This window comes from Cololabis saira, chromosome 10 (assembly GCF_033807715.1).
Source record: "Cololabis saira isolate AMF1-May2022 chromosome 10, fColSai1.1, whole genome shotgun sequence".
Taxonomy (NCBI): domain Eukaryota; kingdom Metazoa; phylum Chordata; class Actinopteri; order Beloniformes; family Belonidae; genus Cololabis; species Cololabis saira.
In genome coordinates, this window is record NC_084596.1 from 965,157 (window position 1) to 983,626 (window position 18,470).

General features: G+C 42.8%; 1 pseudogene; it reads left to right on the forward strand.

Moving 5' to 3' along the window:
• The first annotated feature begins 2,880 nt into the window (after window positions 1-2,880).
• Window positions 2,881-17,003, forward strand: LOC133452289 (NLR family CARD domain-containing protein 3-like; annotated as a pseudogene).
• Window positions 17,004-18,470: the final 1,467 nt, after the last annotated feature.

An 18,470-nucleotide genomic window follows, 5' to 3' on the forward strand; every position in this document is an offset into this window, starting at 1 on the left:
AGTAACCGTTATGTCCACTAGAGGGAAAATACATACATTTAAATAAAGTAATTTATGTGTCCACTAGAAAGCAAATAAGTAATTTTAATGCAGTGACTTTTATGTCCACTAGAGGACAAATAAATGCATTTAAATGCAGTAATTTATATGTCCACTAGAGGGCAAATAAATGCATTTAAATGCAGTAATTTATGTGTCCACTACAGGGCAAATAAATGTATTTAAGTGCAGTGACATTTATGTCCACTAGAGGGCAAATAAATGCATTTAAATGCAGTAATTAATGTGTCCACTAGAGGGCAAATAAATACATTTAAATGCAGTAATTTATGTGTTTATTAGAGGGCAAATAAATGCATTTAAATTCAGTAATTTATGTGTCCACTAGAAGGCAAATAAGTAATTTTAATGCAGTAACTTTTATGTCCACTAGAGGGCAAATAAATGCTTTAAATGCAGTAAGTTATGTGTCCACTAGAGGGCAAATAAATGCATTTAAATGCAGTAATTTATATGTCTACTAGAGGGCAAATAATTGCATTTTATTGCAGTAATTTATGTGTCCACTAGAGGGCAAATAAGTAATTTTAATGCAGTAACCTGTATGTCCACTAGAGGGCAAATAAATGCTTTAAATGCAGTAAGTTATGTGTCCACTAGAGGGCAAATAAATGCATTTAAATGCAGTAATTTATATGTCCACTAGAAGGCAAATAAATGCATTTAAATGCAATAATTTATGTGTCCACTAGAGGGCAAATAAATGCATTTAAATGCAGTAATTTATGTGTCCACTAGAGTGCAAATAAATGCATTTAAATGCAGTAATTTATGTGTCCACTAGAGTGCAAATAAATGCATTTAAATGCAGTAATTAATGTGTCCACTAGAGGGCAAATAAATGCAGTTAAATGCAGTCATTAATGTGTCCACAAGACGGCAAATAAGTTATTTTAATACAGTAATTTTCATGTCCACTAGAGGGCAAATAAATGCATTCAAATGCAGTAACTTTTATGTCTACTAGAGGGCAAATAAATGCATTTAAATGCAGTAATTTATGTGTCCACTAGAGGGCAAATAAATGCATTTAAATGCAGTAACTTTTATGTCCACTAGAGGGCAAACAAATGCATTTAAATGCAGTAATTGATATGTCCACTAGAGGGCAAATGAATGCATTTAAATGCAGTAATATATGTGTCCACTAGAGGGCAAATAAATGCATTTAAATGCAGTAACTTTTATGTCCACTAGAGGGCAAACAAATGCATTTAAATGCAGTAATTGATATGTCCACTAGAGGGCAAATAAATGCATATAAATGCAGTCATTTATTTGTCCACTAGAGGGCAAATAAATGCATTTAAATGTGGTAATTTATGTGTCCACTAGAGGGCAAATAAACGTATTTAAATGCAGTAATTTATGTGTCCACTAGAGGGCAAATAAGTCATTTTAATGCAGTAAATTTAGTGTCCACTAGAGGGCAAATAGATGCATTCAATGCAGTAACTTTTATGTCCACTAGAGGGCAAATAAATGCATTTTAATGCAGTAATTTATGTGTCCACTAGAGGGCAAATAAATGCCTTTTAATGCAGTAACTTTTATGTCCACTAGAGGGCAAATACATGCATTTAAATGCAGTAATTAATGTGTCCATTAGGGGAAAATAAATGCATTTAAATGCAGTAATTAATGTGTCCAGTAGAGGGCAAATAAATGCATTTAAATGCAGTAATTAATGTCCCCACTAGAGGGCAAATAAATTTATTTAAATGCAGTAATTAATGTTTCCACTATAGGGCAAATAAATGCATTTAAATGCAGTAACGTTTATGTCCACTAGAGGGCAAACAAATTCATTTAAATGTAGTAATTTATGTGTCCACTAGAGGGCAAATGAATGCATTTAAATGCAATCATTTATTTGTCCACGAGATGGCAAATAAATGCACTTAAATTTAGTAACTTTTATGTCCACTAGAGGGCAAATAAATTAATTTAAATGTAGTAATGTATGTGTCCACTAGAAGGCAAATAAATGCATTTAAATGCAGTAATTAATGTGTCCACTAGAGGGCAAATAAATCAATTTAAATGCAGTAATTAATGTGTCCACTAGAGGGCAAATTAATGCATTTAAATGCAATAATTTATGTGTCCACTAGAGGGCAAATAAGTAATTTAAATGCAGTAATTTTTATGTCCACTAGAGGGTAAATAAGTGATTTTAATGCAGTAATTTATTTGTCCACTAGAGGGCAAATGATTGCATTTAAATGCAATAATTTATTTGTCCACTAGAGGGCAAATAAATGCATTTAAATGCAGTAACGTTTATGTCCACTAGAGGGCAAATCAATGCATTTAATTGCAGTAACTTTTATGTCCACTAGAGGGCAAATAAGTAATTTTATTGCAGTAATTAATGTGTCCAGTAGAGGGCAATTAAATGCATTTAAATGCAGTATTTTATGTGTTCGCTAGAGGGTAAATACGTACTTTTAATGCAGTAATTTATGTGTCCACTAGAGGGCAATCTTCTGCTAAGCGGCCACTAGGGGATTTTATGTCCATAACTAACATGCCAAATTTCAAAAACTTGTCACCAAGTTCACAATCTTTATGATTTTTGAAATATTCCCTCCCAGTTATTAGGTCTCGAACAGCTGGGGTTTTCCCTCAATCCGATCGCGTTGCAAAAGCAGAGTCAGTGCAGCCAGAGTTCTGCGTGCCCGGTGACGCCCCTGGCGACGCAGCCGAGCCGACACGGGAGCGCGCCTTGATGCAGCATCAGATCAATTCCAGGAAGGATATAAGGGTCAGAACTGCCGGCCAACCCTTGTGAGTCCATTGTTATCACTCGTGTGCTCGGTCGAATTTGAGTATTTGATTACATTTGTGGATTTTTGGTGAGGATTTTTTTTCCTGTAATTCGTTACAGTGAGTTTTCTTTTCCCCTGCCAGTTAAGGAGGCAGTTTTTGGAGAAAATAAACTATTCCTTTTTTGGGCTAAATCCTGAACCTGTCTGGTGTCGCGCGCTTGGGTCCGAGGACAGAATTCCTAACAACATCCTTGGAGTGTAACGTTAAGGGTAAGTTTCTGAAGTTATGCAACTGCATATGTGTGATATGTTTCAAATCAATATCGTAAAGCCAATTCTTGTATTCTGATCCTTGTTTTCGACTTTTTTCTCAAAACTGTACTTCAACATTATTCTCAACTTTTTGACTTTTTCCTCGACGTTTCAACTTTTTTCTCGAAGTGCATAAGGAAAAAAATATCTTCCTCGTCTAAAATATTATTTTTATTTTTCTCTTGCCCTAATTCTCTTCCGTTCTACATGAGTGTGTGGATTTAGACGTGACTTGGTGGTCGTGGGTGAGTTTTCTCTTCATGCAGTTTCCTTCTACTCTGATAAAGACTCATGTGATTTCCTGTTAACGGAGCTGTGTGGCGACCCGGACGGCTCCACCGCTTGTCATAAATTAAAGGAACACACTTTGATTATATCGTTGTTTTTTAGCTCGCTGTCACACTTCTTCATTTGGTCATTTCAGGGATTGTTTTGCTGAGTTCATCCACGTCCAGCAGAAATAAATTAGGAGGTAAAAACAGGAAGGGGAAGGGAGGAGCTTCCTCCTCCCTTCCTCTTCCAGAGCTTATGTGGAAACAGATCTAAATATTTTACACTCCCATCTATTGTGAAGCTGTTCAGTTGCTGTGAGCGACTGTAAAGGTTTAATCAGGGCAGGAAACGGGTCTGTACCGGGTCTCAAGAGGATTCTGTCCACCAGCTGAAGGTAAGGTGTTTATCCTCCTCTAGAGCAGCTGAGCAGCTGTTTCCAGCTGTTTCCAGCTGTTTCCAGCTGTTGGAGACATTAAGGAGCTCCAGAGCAGGTAAACCTGCTGGGGAGGGGGGGTTTACATGATAAAACGTATTTACACCTTCAATGCAACGAGAAAAACCCGCCTAAAGTCGGAAGTGTCAGCAGAGTCTCAGTCCCCGTTTCCACGTAGTAAAAACGCTGGTGTTTTCATGCGTTTTGTTCGTTCGTTTACAGGAAAACGAAGCTCAAAGTCTCCAAAAACCATAATTTCTGAAAACTCCGGAACTCCAAAGTGTAGATTTTTCAAACCTCCGTCTTCACGTTTGCTTGTAAACGGAGAGAAACGGACATTTAGGCTTCAGAACGTCACATTATGAGACAGAAACGTCACCAGCGTCAAGAGTGACACCTGTGGTTACAATTAGTTTGTAACCGTCAATATTTTCTTGTATTTTACCTGTTTTATATTCTAACGTCACACTTAAAAGTAACTCCACTTCTCTGTCTCTCCAAACCAAAGACTCTGGTTCATCTTGGAAGTAACTGGAAGTTACTCGTGTCATTTGTTGATGTTTTTTTCCAGGATTCTGATTGGCTAGCATGACTTTATCTTCTCGTTACACTGCCCCCTGTAGGTTTGGCTGCTCATAGCACCTTAACAGATATTTATGCAGGTTCCTGGAAATGATGGGATTTTTCAGGGATTAAAACCATCGGAGACCAAGAAAGAGCTCAGTATCAGATCATTATTGTGTTTGTGGGGGAAGAAAGAGCTGCCGGCCTGAATAGATCAGAAATATGTGGAGACTAACGGTCCAAGTTCAGGTTCAGGTTTAAAAGGAGGAAATTAACGTGATCAGAAACTCCTCCTGGTCTCCATCTAGTCCAATCACCGGATGTTCTGGCTCCATTTTATGGAGAATGGACCCAGTTGAATATTTAGACCATAACGACGTTTTGAACCAGACTGTAAATATGTTTCTTTCTGCTGTAAAGTTGGACTGAAGGAGGTCAGCAGAAATGAATTTGCTATTGCCGCCTCTAGTGGTCAGTCGAGGAACTGCAACCAGTCATAGGGTCTAAGGCAGGGGTGCACACACTTTTTCAACCTGAGAGCTACTTATGACATGACCGAGTCAAAATGATCTACCGCCCACTAAAAATTCAAAACACTTTATAAATATATTGAGAATTATTTTTATATGTACAGTATATGCTGGTGTTACTGCATCAACGCGTGTGTCAGAGAAAGGTCAGGTCAGATGTCATTGTGAGGACTGACGATACAGGGTTATTCCTGGCTCTAATTGAGGCAGAGGTGGCACCATCCTGATCATGCGCACACGCGTGCGGGTAAACCGTGCCTCAAGCAAACACTTTTTACAAGATATTTTGTATTTTGGGAGTTCTAATATGATTAAAAATGTATTTATTTATTCTTTATTTCATTCATTGATAAAATAAAACAATTTAATATAAACACACATTCCTAAATTCTGAATGAAAGGGAGCAGAAAGAAGAATAATATTATTTAATCTGCCCCTTTATCCCCAATAAATCAATTTACAAAGAACGTAAAATATATGAAAATGATATGTAAAAAATATGACAATTATCATGTTAAAGCATTATTTTATTAGCATAAAAATATAAATACAAATATAAGAACTCAATCTTACCAAAAATAAAAAGTAAAAAAAAAACTGCCAATGGAACAAGAGAAAATTTTCACTGAGTGAAAATGGTTTTCTAGAAGGAGTTACTTTTTAGGTGACTGTCTTATTTTAAATGTAATTTTTTTTTGGACTAGAAATAAAACATTTTGACTGGATATAAGACAAGTAGCCTTGGTAAGACTTTGAGTTTTTTTTACGGTTTCAGACATTTACTGACAAATCTCGCAACCAGACCGAGAACATTTCAGCCTCCTATTTTTCCATCTGTAGATCCTCATGCTCCTGGTAGTCCAAGACCTGGTCTGGTCCATCGATGGCCAACTTACAACAGACATCCAAGTGCCTCTCCTGCAGTCTGCTGCGCAGAGGTGTCTTCACCTTAAACAAAACAATTCATCCATTAAGTATTTTTGTATTTATTTTGATACAGACATAAATAGTGATAGTGCCTGCTGCATGGGGTCACAGTGTTTTGGGCATAAATAACAGACCAAACCTTCCTCAGTTTGCCCGAGCAGGTAAATTGCTTCAGCCACGTTTGTCAAACCCACTGGCTCTGTGTTTTTGAGAAGATCTGTAAAGATGAATAAAAAGTGATGTTTAAATCACGTACAAGTTGGCTTCGCGTTGATATGCTTCTAATGACTTAGAAACTGACTAAAGGCTGATTTATGATTCCGCGTTACGGTTAGGGTAGGGTACGCGGCGATGCACACCGTACGTTGCGCGTAGCCGCGTACCCTACGCCGTAGGCTTTGTGCGATTTAACGCAGAACCATAAATCAGCCTTAACGTTCCCCTTGCCTCGCCAGCTCGTCCTGTCCTGCACTCTGGCCCTCGCTATCACCTTTCATGCATATTTGTGCACTACTTTCAGCCCTGACAAAATTGCCACATCTCGTCAGTAACATGATTTATTACTTTTTAACTGCCTGTAACGTTAATTGTCTGCATTTTCACCTGCACTTCTCCTCGTCGCGAGGTCGCTTTTTAAAGTACTGTATCGCATATAACACACATAAACAAGACATGCTCGGATGCAAAAGAAACAATATTCACCTGTTCGAACAGCCAGGGAAAACCAGGACGCCAATTTTTAATACAACAAATAGCGGAAAAACACCGAAAATCAGGAGATTTCGTCTTCTTCTTCTTCTGCTCTGTCGTTGATACAGCGCCCCCACAGCGGCGCAATGCTGTAACTGCAGTTAAAATAACATCCATCCAGTCCAACACCTGCCAGAAAATAACTATTTTCATGACGACGTTTGAATGCCATGCGATCTACCCACAATGCCTTTGCGATCGACCAGTCGATCGCGATCGATGTAATGGGCACCCCTGGTCTAAGGTGTTTGATGATGATCTTCTGTCCTGGAGACAGAAACTAAGAGCAATCATGTGATTAAATGGAGTGTAAATGTGGGTTGAGGGCGTGAGCTAAGCTGCAGCTCCACGACTCCATCTAGTGGTCGGATAGTAGAAGTGCAGCAGCTTCCTCACTGCTGTCGGACATGAAGCTGAAGATCAGTCAGAGCTGCTCGTTGTACATCTACCATGACGTGTGTTTTCTCTGCAGATGAAGGTAGAAGGTGTGTGTGAGCTGAAGTGAATCCAGCAGCATGGATCAGTGTGAGGACAGAGAGGAGGGAGTCCTTCCCTCCAAAACCTCCCCCAGGGGAAAACCTGAGAGAGAAGAAGAGAGGTGAGGTGATCTAACTGTACATGACTCTTCTGCACGCCAGAGTTCAGCCCTCACGTCACCAAACACCTTTATTACAGGAGACCTGGACCTGGACCTGGACCTGGATCTGAACCTGAACCTGGACCTGGACCTGGACCTGGGCCTGGGCCTGGACCTGGACCTGGACCTGGAACTGGACCTGGAACTGGACCTGGACCTGAACCTGGTCCCAGCTGTGTGTCCTTGAAGAGTGACGCATCAAAGGATTTACCTATCCTTTTTAAAGAAGCTCCTGGTTTTCCTTCAGACGGGTGAGTTGTTTGTAAATGTTGTTTCTGAAAAATGTAACTGAGACTGAAATGTTTTTATTGTAATATGATTATTTTAGTTTTAGAAATATGTGTCTTGCTAATTTTCAGTTCAGTTTTATCTATAAAGCATCTATTCAATACAAGTTGTGTCTAAGATATTTCAAGAGACCAGAACACGACCTCACATCACCAATCACCTTTATTACAGGAGACAATCTGGACCTGAACCTGAATCTGGACCTGAACCTGAATCTGGACCTGGACCTGGACCTGAACCTGGACCTGGACCTGGACCTGGACCTGGACCTGGACCTGGACCTGGACCTGAACCTGAACCTGGTCCCAGCTGTGTGTCCTTGAAGAGTGACGCATCAAAGGATTTACCTATTGTTTTTAAAGAGTCTCCTGGTTTTCCTTCAGAGAGGTGAGTTGTTTGTAAAAGTTGTTTCTGAAAAACGTAACTGAGACTGAAACGTTTCCATGGTAACATGTTTAAAGTGAACAGTTCTCTGTTTTGCTGCCGTTGTTAGACGGTTGTTGATGTTTCCAGAAACACAGCAGACTATAAAGGGGGTGTTGGATTGTAGTTCATCGGTTCGTACAGCAGGGGGCATCTTTCTGCTGAGGTTGCAACATCATTTAAGGAGGAAGTTCTCCTCAGGTGGACGGTGTTGCTGGATGCAGGAGGACAGATGGTTCCTGGAACCATGTGGACATGGATCTGTTGAGAAGCTGGTCTTTGTGGACACTTGCTGGACCTTCTTGTACCACCAGGTTGAGAGCTGGTACTGGGAGTAAGACGTGGACGTCCTCAGTCTCAGGAGGACCAGAGAACCTTTAACGTAACAGGAAGTCCTCTGGTGGACTGTCCTCATCCAAACATGACTCCATGGACCTTCAGACATCATGTGACCTGGTTCTTCCTGATTCCTCCACAGAGTGGACCAGCAGAGCTCAGAGTCCCCCAGTGGTCCGTCTGTCCAGCAGCATCAGACCCAGCGGGACTCCGTCTTTCAGGTCTGTACATTCAATCCAATTTTCAATTCAATTTTATTTATATAGCATCTAATACAACTGATGTTGTCTCTAGACGCTTTCCAGAGATCCAGAACATGAACATAAACATAAACATAAATTCCCGAGCAATTATTACATAAACAATGGCAGGTAAAAACTCCCCTAGTGGGAGAAAAACCTTAAGCCAAACAGTGGCAAGAAAAACTCCCCTTTAGGAGGGAAGAAACCTGGACCTGGATCGTAAGGGGGGACCCTCCTGCCGAGGGCCAGACTGGGGGAGTCAGGGATGTCAGCAGCACAGCAGGCAGGTGGAAGCAGCAGCGGGATGACCGGGGATGGGGGCGGGGGGGGGGGGGGGGGGGGGCGGGACCGCAGGCCAGAACGCAGCTCCCGAGGCTCTGGCCTGCAAACATGCACAAAAAAGAGAAAAGGGGGCCTGCACAAGAAACTATCAGGAGCGTTGGATATAAAACGATAGCTATGAGACATTTATAAAAATGGAAATGGAGAAGAGAGGAAGGGAAAAGGAGAGGAGAAGAAGGGTGAGAGGCACCGCCCAGCGGATCATGTCGGTCCCCCCTGCAGCATAGGCCTATAGCAGCATATCTACCACCAAGCTATATTTGAGACTAACTATTATAGTCTTTTTCTAAAGCTGCAACTATGACTATAGCATGCATATGAACAACAACTGCTTCTGTTGTCCTGAGGTCCATCTGCATGTTGGTCTCTGGAGACCAGTGGACTGTCAGTCTGTCCATCATGGACCTGATGTTTGTCTCCATGTTGGTCTCTGGAGACCAGTGGACTGTCAGTCTGTCCAACATGGACCTGATGTTTGTCTCCATGCTGGTCTCTGGAGACCAGTGGACTGTCAGTCTGTCCATCATGGACCTGATGTTTGTCTCCATGTTGGTCTCTGGAGACCAGTGGACTGTCAGTCTGTCCAACATGGACCTGATGCTTGTCTCCATGCTGGTCTCTGGAGACCAGTGGACTGTCAGTCTGTCCATCATGGACCTGATGTTTGTCTCCATGGTTTCAGTCTGGTTGTGTCCTTCATGTGGTCTTCTGTTCCAGCTGCTGGAGGACGACATTGTCATGTTTGTGAAGGACGAGCTGAAGAAGATCCAGAAGGTTCTGAGTCCAGATTACCCAGAATCCTCAGAGAGTCTGGAGGAGGATGAAGATGAAGAGCAGAAGAGCATCAGAGAGACATTCGTGAAGATCACAGTGAAGTTCTTGAGGAGGATGAAGCAGGAGAAGCTGGCCGACCTCGTGCAGAGCAGTGAGACGTTTCTCTGAACATCTGAGCTGCTGGATAAACCACACCCAATGTCTCAGTAGAGGACCGACATTCACAGATCAGACACAACATTAAACCCACTGGAAGGTGGAGGAACTCAGCTCATCTTCTGTTAGGAACATTCATTAATAGGGTCATTAATATCCCAGTAAATTAAAGTTTTAATCTAAAGAGTTGAACCGTGTGGATTAAATATTCAGTTCCAGCAAACACAAAACAAACACAACTGGTGTGTCTGAAGTGAATCGTAGAGGAAACACTGTTGTTGTTCCTCTGATTGATCGGAGGGTTTTTGGGAGGAAAACGCTTCAATACTCCTCATTGAACGGCTGATCAGTGAATGTTGAAATGTTGATTATTTAGAGGAAGTAGAACTTGTTTTGGGCTGGTTTTAATCACTAAGTGGTTTTCTTTATTTCATCTTTATTTAGAGACCATCGCTGTCGTTTGTCAATCCAAACTCAAAGTTCAGCTGCAGAAGAAGCACCAGCATGTGTTTGAGGGGATCAATAAAGCAGGAAACCCAACCCTTCTGGAGCAGATCTACACGGAGCTCTACATCACAGAGGGAGGGACCGGAGAGGTCAACAAAGAACATGAAGTCAGACAGATTGAAGCAGCTTCCAGGAAACCAGGCAGAGCAGAAACAACCATCAGACAGGAAGACATCTTTAAACCCCCACCTGGAAGAGGAGGACCAGTCAGAACGGTGATGACGAAGGGAGTGGCCGGCATCGGGAAAACAGTCCTAACACAGAAGTTCAGTCTGGACTGGGCTGAAGGCAGAACCAACCAGGACATCCAGTTCATGTTTCCATTCACCTTCAGACAGCTGAATGTGCTGAGAGAGGAGAAGTTCAGCTTGGTGGAACTAGTTCATGGATTCTTCTCTGAAACCAAAGGAATCTGCAGCTTTGAAGAGTTCCAGGTCGTGTTCATCTTTGACGGTCTGGATGAGAGTCGACTTCCTCTGGACTTCCACAACTCTACATTCCTCAGTGACCCCAGAAGGTCCACCTCAGTGGACGTGCTGCTGACAAACCTCATCAGGGGGAACCTGCTTCCTTCTGCTCGTCTCTGGATCACCACCCGACCCGCAGCAGCCAATCAGATCCCCCTGAGTGTGTCTCCATGGTGACGGAGGTCAGAGGGTTCACTGACCCACAGAAGGAGGAATACTTCAGGAAGAGGATCAGAGATGAGGAGCAGACCAGCAGGATCATCTCCCACATCATGTGCCACATCCCAGTCTTCTGCTGGATCACTGCTACGGTCCTGGAGAACGTCCTGGAGAACGTCCTGGAGAACGTCCTGGAAACCAGAGAGGGAGGGGGGCTGCCCAAGACCCTGACTGAGATGTACATCCACTTCCTGGTGGTTCAGACCAAACGAAAGAGGGTCAAGTATGACGGAGGAGCTGGAACGGATCCACACTGGAGTCCAGAGAGCAGGAAGATGGTGGAGTCTCTGGGAAAACTGGCTTTTGAGCAGCTGCAGAAAGGAAACCTGATCTTCTATGAACCAGACCTGAGAGAGTGTGGCATCGATGTCAGAGAGGCTTCAGTGTACTCAGGAGTGTTCACCCAGATCTTTATAGAGGAGAGCGGCCTGTACGAGGACCAGGTCTTCTGCTTCATCCATCTGAGTGTCCAGGAGTTTCTGGCTGCTCTTCATGTCCATCAGACCTTCATCAGCTCTGGAGTCAACCTGCTGGAGGAACAGAGAAACACAGAGACTGACCTCTATCAGAGCGCTGTGGACAAGGCCTTACAGAGTCCAAACGGACACCTGGACTTGTTCCTGCGCTTCCTCCTGGGTCTTTCACTGGAGACCAATCAGAACCTCCTACGAGGTCTGTTGGAACCAAAACAAAGAAGTTCACAGAACAATCAGGAAACCGTTGAATACATCAAGAAGAAGATCAGTGAGGATCTGTCTGCAGAGAGAAGCATCAACCTGTTCCACTGTCTGAATGAACTGAACGATGGTTCTCTGGTGGAGGAGGTCCAAAGGTCCCTGAGGTCAGGACGTCTCTCCCCAGATATACTGTCTCCTGCTCATTGGTCGGCTCTGGTCTTCATCTTACTGTCATCAGAAGAAGATCTGGAGGTGTTTGACCTGAAGAAGTTCTCAGCTTCAGAGGAGGCTCTACGGAGGCGGCTGCCGGTGGTCAAAGCCTCCAAGAAAGTTCTGTAAGTACCAACAGACACATGTTGGACCTCTGGAGTGCAGGCTAGTTTCTGACTACGTCTGGTTTTACCTCCAGATTTAATGTTTTCTTCACTTGTTTGGGGTCTTTTTTTCAGCACAACCTCACATGAGTGAGTTTACGCTGGTTCTTTCATTTCCAGAGACTTTAATGACACATTGGACTTAAAATCACACACAAGCATGAACTCTGACCAGGAAACACTTTCATTTCTGTTTGTACTGGGTGGGGCAGGATGAGCTGAAGACCAGCAGAACAGTTGGAGACACAACTACATTTTCTTCCATCACAGTGAAATAACCTGGTTGTTGTTCTTTTCTTCCGTCTGCAGACTGAATGGCTGTCACCTCTCAGGGAACATCTGTCCACTTCTGTCCTCAGTTCTCAGCTCTCAGTCCTCCAGTCTGACAGAACTGGACGTGAGCAACAACGACCTGCAGGATTCTGGACTGGAGCAGCTGTGTCCTGGACTGGAGAGTCCACACTGTCACCTGGAGTCTCTCAGGTCAGAATCCACCAAGTGTTCAACTGGTGACCGTTACAACAGTTTGTTTGGTTGTTTTATTAGATCCCCGTTAGCTGCTGACCTTTCACAGCAGTTTCTCTGGGGTCTCATCAGAATCATCACTTTAATTATAACCTTATTATTAATTTAAATACATAAACATACATGATCACAACTCAGAGACAACAGACACTAGGACACCTCCTAAAAGTACAAAAAAAACATTATAATCAGCACAATGGCATTATGACTCTACATTTCCTCTCTTGAAAGTCAGGATTTAAATTTTCTCATCACACTATCAAACAAGATATTAAGAAAAATCAAATGAATAGCTCAATTTAAAAAGATTTTTTTTTTTCCATTTTTCAACAACACAACAACTTTCTGGACAGTGTGAGATAGAACAAACAATCATGTGCTGTTCACATTTTAACACTCCCATCAGCAAAACTACACACACAAACACAAAAGAAATAGAGGAAAAGGAAACAGTGTCAACACAATAAACAGATTAATAGCTCAATTCTTAACAGTCCATTTTATTCTCCTGAGTAAACAAAAATAACTTGAGCTTCTTTTTAAAGCGTATCGTATTATCTAAAGTAAAAAGGTCTGGTATTTCCCTCCACACCACCATCGCTCTGTGATTCATTGTCTTCTGTTTTAAGTTACTTCTCCATGGAGGCAACAGAAACTGACCTGCTGATGTTCGCCTCGACAAATGACTGTCTGTCTATGAAAAGAATGTTAATCTTCTGTAGAGTGTTTCTGGTGTTTTGTCTGGTGCAGGGATGCTTAAAAATATATAGCCTTAAAGCAGCACAACGTAACTTTCAGCTTTTGTTGAGTTTGGCGGCTCCTTTGGACAAAAGCGGTAGTGCTTTACCAGTAGTGTGGAAGTTCCTACCATCCACCTCAAAGTTACATAGTGCTGGTGAAGGCGATACAGACCCCTCAGACCATGACAGAGGTTCATTAAACCTGTTGGAAGTTGATGTTCCATCACAATGATGATGATGAAATATTAGATTAAGGTGGAAAAGTTACATAGTGCTGCTTTAAGTCAAGTTGAAAACCTTTTATTGACTTATGTCTGTCTGTCTTTAATTACTGCTTTTAGATTATTAAATGTTCAAGTCATTTTTTAAATGTTTTTATTTTAAGCCCTTTGAGTTGTGTTGTACATGAAATGTTATACACAAACTTTCCTAAATGACCTCATGATCTCATTTAATCTCCTCTGCAGGTTGAGTCTCTGTAATCTCTCAGAGGACATTTGTCCACTTCTGTCCTCAGTTCTCAGCTCTCAGTCCTCCAGTCTGACAGAACTGGACCTGAGCAACAACGACCTGCAGGATTCTGGACTGGAGCAGCTGTGTCCTGGACTGGAGAGTCCACACTGTAAACTGGAGTCTCTCAGGTCAGGATTCATTCAAGTCTTCTCCAGGTCCAGAGAACATGCTGCTAAACGTGTCTGCAGCAAAACACTTGAGCAGAGGACATGCAGCAGACCTGTGTTGTGTGTCTGCAGCAGGACACTTGAGCAGAGAACATGCAGCATACCTGTGTTGTGTGTCTGCAGCAGGACACTTGAGCAGAGAACATGCATAGACCTGTGTTGTGTGTCTGCAGGCTGTAAGGCTGTCTGATCTCAGAGGAAGGAAGTTCTTCTCTGGTCTCAGCTCTGACCTCCAACCCCTCCCACCTGAGAGAGCTGGACCTGAGCTACAACCATCCAGGAGAGTCAGCAGGGAAGCTTCTGTCTAGACTGGATGATCCCCGCTGGAGACTGAACACTCTCAGGTAGGACACTCTCAGGTAGGACACTCTCAGGTAGGACACACTCAGGTAGGACACACTCAGGTAGGACACTCTCAGGTAGGACTCACTCAGGTAGGACACTCTCAGGTAGGACTCTCTCAGGTAGGACACTCTCAGGTAGGACACTCAGGTAGGACACTCTCAGGTAGGACACACTCAGGTAGGACACTCTCAGGTAGGACTCACTCAGGTAGGACACTCTCAGGTAGGACACACTCAGGTAGGACACTCTCAGGTAGGACACTCTCAGGTAGGACACTCAGGTAGGATACTCTCAGGTAGGACACTCTCAGGTAGGACACTCTCAGGTAGGACACACTCAGGTAGGACACACTCAGGTAGGACTCACTCAGGTAGGACACTCTCAGGTAGGACACTCTCAGGTAGGACACTCTCAGGTAGGACACACTCAGGTAGGACACTCAGGTAGGACACTCTCAGGTAGGACACACTCAGGTAGGACACTCTCAGGTAGGACACACTCAGGTAGGACACTCTCAGGTAGGACACTCTCAGGTAGGACACTCAGGTAGGACACTCTCAGGTAGGACACACTCAGGTAGGACACTCTCAAGTAGGACACTCTCAGGTAGGACACTCTCAGGTAGGACACACTCAGGTAGGACACTCTCAGGTAGGACACTCTCAGGTAGGACACACTCAGGTAGGACACTCTCAGGTAGGACACTCTCAGGTAGGACACTCAGGTAGGACACTCTCAGGTAGGACACACTCAGGTAGGACACTCTCAAGTAGGACACTCTCAGGTAGGACACTCTCAGGTAGGACACACTCAGGTAGGACACTCTCAGGTAGGACACTCTCAGGTAGGACACACTCAGGTAGGACACTCTCAGGTAGGACACACTCAGGTAGGACACTCTCAGGTAGGACACTCTGAGGTAGGACACTCTCAGGTAGGACACACTCAGGTAGGACACTCTGCTGGGGGGGGGGGGGTGGGGGGTGTAGTGGATACAGGAGTGTCCAACAGGTGATGGGGGGGTGGGGGGGGGGGGCTCTGACATCTCTGCTTCCTCTGAGAGAGACTGAGCTGGTCTGACCTCCCTCCTCCTTCCAGGGTGGAGCCTGCTGGACAACGATGGTTGAAACCAGGTCTGAGGAAGTGTAAGTGTGTTTTTATTCAACCATCTTCACTCGTCCATGAGTCCATCAGTGATCAATAACTGATCAATAATAACTTCAGCTGCTTGTTTGTTCTCTCCATCAGATTCCTGTCAACTCACCATCGACACAAACACAGTCCACAACAACATCCAACTGTCTGATGACAACAGGAAGATGACGTTTGGGGAGGAGGATCAGTCATATCCTGATTATCCAGACAGGTTTGATGGTGATGATCAGCAGCTGCTGTGTAGAGAAGTTCTGACGGGTCGCTGTTACTGGGAGGTCCAGTGGAGCGGAGAGGTTTCTGTATCAGTGAGTTACAGAAGAATCAGCAGGAGAGGAGACTCTGTTGACTGTAGGTTTTGATGCAACGATCCTTCCTGGAGTCTGGACTGTTCTCCAGGTTATCAGTACCATGTCTGGCACAATAACAGAGTTACATCCACCACCTCCTCATCTCCAAGTCCACACTCTGGCAGAGCAGCAGTGTACGTGGACGTTCCTGCTGGGACTCTGTCCTTCTACGAAGTCGTCTCTGACAGACTGATCCACATCCACACCTTCAACACCACCTTCACTGGACCAATCTGGGCTGGATTTGGACTCTGGTCCTGGTTCAGTTCTGTTCCCTCAGTGTCTCTGTGTCCAGTTTAGTCTCCAGAGTCTCCTGTCAGAGAAACTGTCTCTGTTGGATCCTGGACTTGGACTCTGGTTCTGGTTCCTCAGTGTCTCTGGGTCCACTTTAGTCTCCAGAGTCTCCTGTCAGAGAAACTGTCTCTGTTGGATCCTGGACTTGGACTCTGGTTCTGGTTCCTCAGTGTCTCCATGATGATGATGATGATGATGATGAAGATGATGATGATGATGATGATGATGATGATGATGATGATGATGATGATGATGATGATGAAGATGATGATGAAGATGATGATGATGATGATGATGATGATGATGATGATGATGAAGATGATGATGATGATGATGATGATGATGATGATGATGAAGATGATGATGATGATGATGATGATGATGATGATGATGATGATGATGATGATGATGATGATGAAGAAGAAGGAGGTGATCACAGTTTATCTTTAATATTTTGCTTTATAATATTTTTATTTGATCTTTTTCCACATTTAAACATTAAATCATTTACTGGATTGTTGATGTTTGGTCCTTTAGATTTTATGTCATTATTCTTGTTTTATTCTTCATTCTGTTTCTAAATGTTTTCATGTTTGACTTCACGTTTAGATTCTTAAAGTGTTGTTTCTTCCCTGCAAGAAAGTTTGAGCTTCAAATCTAAACATTTCCATTTTACAATTAACTTTTCCAGTTTGTATAATATTCAATTGATTTATCTGATTGTTTTAATTTGATTCCTTCAGTTTTCAAAGTTGTTGATGTAAAAATGAAGTGAGAAGATGGAAATATTCATGTAACATTCACCATGTAAAAACATCAGCAACATGTAGTACTGTTGAAATAAACCGAAGATGAAGTGGTGACTCCTCTTCCTCTCTGACCTCCAACTCCATCGGTGTTAGAAACAGAGTGAAGATGAAGTGGTGACTCCTCTTCCTCTCTGACCTCCAACTCCATCGTGTTAGAAACAGAGTGAAGATGAAGTGATGACTCATTAATTAATTACTCAATAATTAATGTGTCCACTAGGGGGCAAATAAATACATTTTAATGCAGTAATTTATGTGTCCACTAGAGGGCAAATAAGTAATTTAAATGCAGTAATTCATGTATCCACTAGATGGCAAATAATTGCATTTAAATACAGTAACTTTTATGTCCACTAGAGGGCAAATAAATGCATTTAAATGCAGTAACTTTTATTTCCACTAGAGGCCAAATAAATGCATTTAAATGCAGTAACTTTTATGTCCACTTTTATGTGACACTAGTAATTAATGTGTCCACTAGAGGGCAAACAAATGCATTTAAATGCAGTAATTTATGTGTCCACTAGCGTGCAAATAATTAATTCTAATGCAGTTATATATGTGTCCACTAGAGGGCAAATAAGTAATTTGAATGCAGTAACTTTTATGTCCACAAGAGGGAAAATAAGTAATTTTACAGTGATTCGTTACAGTGAGTTTTCTTTCCCGCTGCCATTTAAGGAGGCAGTTTTTGGAGAAAATAAACTATTCCTTTTTTGGGCTAAATCCTGAACCTGTCTGGTGTCGTGCGCTTGGGTCCGAGGACAGAATTCCTAACAACATACTTGGAGTGTAACGTTAAGGGTAAGTTATTCTGAACCTTGTTGTTCAACTTTATTCACGAAATGTCGACTTTTTTCATAACTTTTCGACTTTTTCCTCGGCGTTTCAACTTTTCTCTCGAAGTGCATAAGGAAAAATAAATCTTTCTCCGCTAAAATATTTTTATTTTCCTCCTGCCTTAATTCTGGTCGTGGGCCCCGGATTAACCCTTTCATTTCATTTATCACCCGGGTGGTTTCCAGGGTCACCGCTTATCATAAGCTAAAGGAACTTTGATTATATTGTTGTTTCTTGGCTCGCTGTCACACTTCTTCATTTGGTCATTCCAGGGATTGTTTTGCTGAGTTCATCCACGTCCAGCAGGAATAAATTAGGAGGTAAAAACAGGAAGTGAAGGGAGGAGCTTGTGTGGAAACAGATCTAAATAGTGTCCGTCTGCGTTCAAGGCTCAGATGGAGCGTTTCCGTCAGGAAACAAAGGTTGGTTTATTTTACACTCCCATCTATTGTGAAGCTGTTCAGTTGCTGTGAGCGACTGTAAAGGTTTAATCAGGGCAGGAAACGGGTCTGTCCCGGGTCTCAAGAGGATTCTGTTCACCAGCTGAAGGTAAGGTGTTTATCCCTCTAGAGCAGCTGAGCAGCTGTTTCCAGCTGTTTCCAGCTATTTCCAACTGTTTCCAACTGTTTCTATCTGTTTCCAACTGTTTCCAACTGTTTCCAGCTGTTTCCA